Consider the following 5,790-nt stretch of genomic DNA (forward strand, 5'->3'; position numbering starts at 1 on the left):
TTTCTTAACTAGCTAAATTATAATTAAAAAATAATTTAACTTTTTTTTAAAAAATAGGGCCCCTAAACACCCCCTGCCCCTCCCCCCCTCTTCTTCATCGTGTTCTTATTTTTACTATCGTTTTCATTCTTTACCAAATTTTAATTAGTCCCTCTAGATTTTTTTTTTTAAAAAAAAAAGGAAACGACCCCCACCCCCTCCCTCCATCTCCATCTCCGCCGCCGCAAACCGCCATCCATCATAGAACTCACAAAACTCCAACGTAACTTTATTTTTTCAGATAAAATTCTTCCTCTTCTACAATAACAAATAAGATGGAGAAGATAACTCAAAATGAATTGAGGAAGATGAAATAGCTTGTTGATTTATGAAAATAGCATTTTGATTTTTGTTTTTGAATCAAATTTACAATTTTATTGATTTATGAAAAAAATTGATTTATATTTTTTAAGCAAACTTTCATTTTTCCCGTCAAAATTCTACTTTTTTTGATGTCTCACCTCAAGATGAGAAAAAAAAACTAAGAAGTTAAGATAATTAGGAAACATAATGTGGTGGTGTGTGCTAAGAGGTATCAGAAATGGTGTCAGAGGCATAAGCTTTGTCAAAGAAGCGATAGTTTAGCGGAAGAACACTTTTAACCTGAAAGTTTAAAATGAAAGAGATGGGCGATGCGGGCAGGGGGTTAAGAAATGAAGAAAAGAAGTTTGTTTTCTTTTTTCTCAGGAAGAAGACGATGGCCAAGGTTAATTAAAAAAAAAGTAAAATATTATTTGTTCTTCAATTCACGTGCCTAAGGAACACATTTTTCTCGTCAAATTAACATTTTGTGCATGATACGTATCAATTTTAAGCAATTGGGGTGTCTGATAGGTACAAGTCTAAGTTGAGGAATTCAACTAAAATTTTGAAATAAATTTAAGGGCCTATCAATGACTTAAAGTCTTGTTTATAAGGACAATCCGTGCAAAAACTTTGAGATATGAGTAAAGTTTAATATTGGTCAAACCCATTGATAGCCCCTCAAACTTGTCCCTAAAATTCATTTATGCCCCTAAACTAAGGTCTGTACCTATTAAACTCCTAAACCTCCCAATTTAGTTCTAATTGGGTATTTTTTGCCCAATCAGCTAAAAGCTCAAAGTGTGTGTTGCACACACGCGCTGATATGGCAAAAAGGGCTAATTGGGAGCTGTCACGTGGTATTGTGGGTTCGATAACTATTAAAAATTAATTATAAAATTAAGTTTAAAATAAAAATAAAAAACTGATTATTAAAAAGAAATTATAAAATTTAAAAAAAAAAACAAATTATTATAAAATAATTATAAAATTTTTTTAAAAAAGATAAAAAACTGATTATTAAAAAGAAATTATAAAATTTTAAAAAAATAAAATTTTTTATTGAAGATCCAAATTATTAAAAAATAATTGTAAAATTATTTAAAAAATAAAAATAAAAAATTGATAATAAAAATAAAAAACTGATTATTAAAAATAGATTATAAAATTTTTTAAAAAATAAAAATAAAAAACTGATTATTAAAAATAGATTATAAAATTATTTAAAAAATAAAAATAAAAAACTAATTATTAAAAATAGATTATAAAAAAAAATTAAAATGAAAATAAAAAATAGCATTAAGGATTCAAATTATTAAAAAATAATTATAAAATTATTTATAAAAGAAAAATTAAAAACTAATTATTAAAAAGAAATTTTAAATTTTTTTAGAAAATAAAAATAAAAACTCCCCACCTTCCCAGCCTCCGCTCCCCAGCGTTAATCTCCCCCCCACCCCACCCCACCCCAACGTGCCTCTTCATCTCCATTAAAGTTTCTTCTCCATTAAAGTGAATCTTACTTCTCCATGAACCTTAAAAGCACGCAGACACAAAATTTTTGTTTAAATCTATTTCAAGAATTCAAAAGGGGTCTAGAAAAAAGTCATTTTTATTGAAATTTTTCATAAAATGGTGGATATTAATGGAAAAAAAGTGATCTTTCTTATGGAGGAAAAAAAAAATGGTGATAAAAGTGATCTTTCTTAGAGAAAAAAGTGATCTTTATTGAAATTTGTTGTAATTTTTCAAGAAATGGTGATACTAGTGGAGAAAAAAAAATGAATCTTGTTGAAATTTTTCAAGAAATGAAAATAATTGCAGTGGATTAAAAAGAATTTGTCCATGTGAAGATGTGGGGGAAGTTATATTAATAAAATAATTTAAATATAAATTTTTAATTAATATTTTTTGGGGCCCTCAGTGCTACTTGGCACATTTCTATTCGTAATTTAATTAAAAAAAGACACCTCACGTGCTGCCCGAGAGTGCACTGCACGCGCAGTGCCATGTGTGCAAAAAATGTCCAATTTGGGATTAGGGGTTTAATAGGTACAAGCCTTAATTTAGGAGTATAAGTGAATTTTAGAGACAAGTTTGAGGACTATCGATGAGTTTGTCCTTTTAATATTTAACCCATAATTAAGCATGGGCGCATCTAGTTAGTTCTAATATAAGTTATAGGGTTTAATATGTCATACAATTATTGGGGCAGTCCAAGCGGCGTGAATTTTGCTAGTTCAATATGGACATGGAAACAACCAACCCTTGGCCTAGACTAGTTCTACTCAAATTGCAATTCCTAATTGAGTTTATAAATTATAATGGAGGGTTTGATTGTTTAAAAAATTACTAGCTAATTACTTCTTCAACAATAATACAATAATAATAATAATGTATCTTCCTCAAAATATCTTGGTAGAAATTCCTCAAGATATTTTGGTAGAAATTCTGTCAAAGGTTCCTCCTACGTCTCTTATTCGTTTCAGGTGTGTTTCCAAGTGGTTTAATTGTTTAACAAGTGATATCCAATTCCAGGACAAACACCTCAAAATCAGTTGTAGTAATAGGGATTTGGAGTCTAAAAGAATGACTGCTAAGGTTGGTGTTGCTGTCATGTAATCTTGTTCGTTATCTTCCGTTTATAATAACCGAATCGCTGCCTGGAGACTGCCTAGCGAAAGGAAAATTAGTTCTTGTTCTAACATATCCAATACCAGTATGGTTGTTGTTTGCCCGCCCGTCAGTGGTTTGGCATGCGTGACATTAGGTACTTCTTCTCTTCATCCTCTTGATAATGTACATCTTTGGAACCCTACTATCAATGAGTCAAGACAACTTGCGAATTCTTCAGTACCACTTGATCTTTTAAGTAAACCATACAGGGAACCCGTTTACGGATTAGGTCATGACAGCGCCAGTGATGATTATGTAGTTGTAAGAGTAGTGATCACCTGTCTGTTAGACCATTCCATGCGGGTTGAAGTCTAATCTTTGAAAAATGACTCATGGAGGCTGCTTACTCAACCATTCCTTTACCCTTATATTTCCCAACACATGTATTTTAGCTGCCACTTTGTGAATAGTAGATTCCATTGGATGGCCTATACTCCCAACAAACAAGATCATCTCGTGATTTTGTCCCTAAATTTATCAAACTACCAATACAAAGAAATACCACAGCCTAACTATCAAAAGGTTTCACCTGCTCATGATTATTTCACTAAAATTGCTGTTCTAGATGGCCAACTTTGTTTCTGCATCCATTACTTTGGACGTTCGTTGGATTTGCGGACAATGAAAAACTATGGGTTCCAACAATCTTGGATGATGATGCTCTCTATACCTCTACGCAATTTTGTTGATAAAATTCAGCTACATGATCCTGTGAATTTCTTTCCGTTGTACTTGTTTGAAAATGGTGATGTTTTGCTCCTGCTCCTAAGACACATAGGAGATTATATACAGAGACAAGACATTATGGTTTACAAGAAAGACCAGAATGTATTCGAGGCCACTCCTACTCTTGGTTATCAGCCACTGCGCGTAGGACCTAGTGCTTTTTATTACACTGACACTTTAATTTCACCAAACCGATATCTCACCCCAACTGCTTCCAGAATCGTCAAATATCTCAATTGCGTCTCCAGGGATAGCCTTATTCACTATCTTTCTTAATTGCATCTATATATATATATATATATATATATATATACATCCATTGAATTTTTCATTTTTTTAAATCTACGTACCTAGCTGGTAGACTAGTATATTGTATTGATTGAAAAGATTTTGAGTTTTTAACTTTCTCTGTGTTTTGTACTTTTGCTGATGATGTTGGTAAAAAAAAAAAAAATTCAGTACATTTTCAAAAATGACATGTTAGCCGAGATATTACGTACGATATATATATCATGAATAAAAATGTGTAATAACTCAATCTGCTCATTTTAATACGACCAAATGTTGCTTGCTTGCTTCTGAGAAAGTGTATTCTCCAAAGCTAACACCCGATCGATTATGTCGTGTCTGTGTGTGGATCAGTTAACTGCATAGGCTTCATTATCTGTAGACACAAACCTCCATATGTCAACTGGTTTTCCATGTCTATGCCAGATACTTATTGATTGAATATCCACAAATAAATTAAGGTTTATATTTTCCACATCAACATAATCAATATAAGTAGATGCAGTTGCCCTAACATATTTTGCTTATTTATAATTCCTCCATGACATATTTTAATAATGATAGAAAGGGTTCGTTTGGTTATTGGTCAAAAAAAACAAACCAATTAACTCGATTTTTGAGTTATTGAAATCAAACCAAACCAAATATAATATAATATAATATATATTTATTAATTTGGTTGTTATTAGTTTTGGTTCGGTTATTAATCATAAACAAAAATAATTTTAAAAAAATGATTGATTCAAAAGGAAAAAAAAAGACAACAATTCATTGAAAAAGAATTGTTGATGTTTTGAATTATAATCTTGTCTTCCTTTATCTTTGCATTACCTAGTTTGGAAACAAATTAAAGGTAAGTGTTTCTGATTAAGACGGGCGGCTTGATGTTTGATTTTCTTGTGATATGGAATTGTTTATGAAATGGCGGAAATGATTACAACAAGACTTAGAACAGTACATTTTAAGTTCTTTTTTTCTTAATTATTTTCATTTTCTGAGTACGTACTATAGTTTTGTGGTTCTCTATAACATGATATGAATTCAATTCAAGGCCCGTGTGGTCAGTATTACTGGTAAACTAACTCACGTTTTACAGTGATTTGTTGTTAATATATAGAGGCAGAGTCGGAAGTCGGAACTATCAAAGGCAGCACGCACTTCCGTTGGTCCGTCCAGTTAGTATCAATCAGATCGAGGAGCTATATATACTAGCTAGCACTATTCTGCGTCTGTGCGTGCTCTTGTGATATTACAGAATGAAAATCTTTAGGGTGGACAAATGGTTCTGAAAGATTGGAAGATGTTTGTCGAAATTTTTTCTGTGTAATTTTTATTGATCCTCTATCTATGCTTTATACAAGTGTTTTGTACAAGAAAATGAAAAAATAGAAAACCTGTCCTTATCATCTTGAGAATATTCTAACCATATAACTAACTTATATTCCTTTCTATGTTGAAAATGTGCCATTCACGTGTCCTTGGCAACTCACAATTTAAATCATCGGATGACTCAGAATTCATCCATCAACGATGTGTATGAACGGTTCGCTTTCTTCCACGTGTCTTAGTATATCGATCTAGACTTAGTACTCATCAAATTGCTTTCCCCATTTGTCTGAAATCTCTAAATTTCTTCTTCTTTCTGTGACTAATAGATAGCGAAGCTCCTGTTGCAATATGTTTCTCACTATTCCCAACAGGTTTCGCCATGATCAATTTGTTCTACCTACTCCCACCCAACATTATTTTGTGTAATGT

The 5,790-nt window shown here is 31.7% G+C and overlaps 1 protein-coding gene across 2 annotated transcripts in view; it reads left to right on the forward strand.

Annotated features, from left to right (window-relative positions):
- LOC107861597 (general transcription factor 3C polypeptide 6) overlaps positions 1-5,433 on the forward strand; it is a 31,814-nt gene extending 26,381 nt beyond the window's left edge. The window contains exon 8 of one of the 2 annotated variants that reach the window (XM_047410233.1): positions 5,129-5,433. The gene's annotated coding sequence lies outside the window, so the exon portion shown is untranslated. The remainder of the gene's footprint in view (positions 1-5,128) is intronic. The other variant, XM_047410234.1, reaches the window with a different exon arrangement.
- Positions 5,434-5,790: the final 357 nt, after the last annotated feature.

This window comes from Capsicum annuum, chromosome 3 (genome assembly GCF_002878395.1).
Source record: "Capsicum annuum cultivar UCD-10X-F1 chromosome 3, UCD10Xv1.1, whole genome shotgun sequence".
Taxonomy (NCBI): Eukaryota; Viridiplantae; Streptophyta; class Magnoliopsida; order Solanales; family Solanaceae; genus Capsicum; species Capsicum annuum.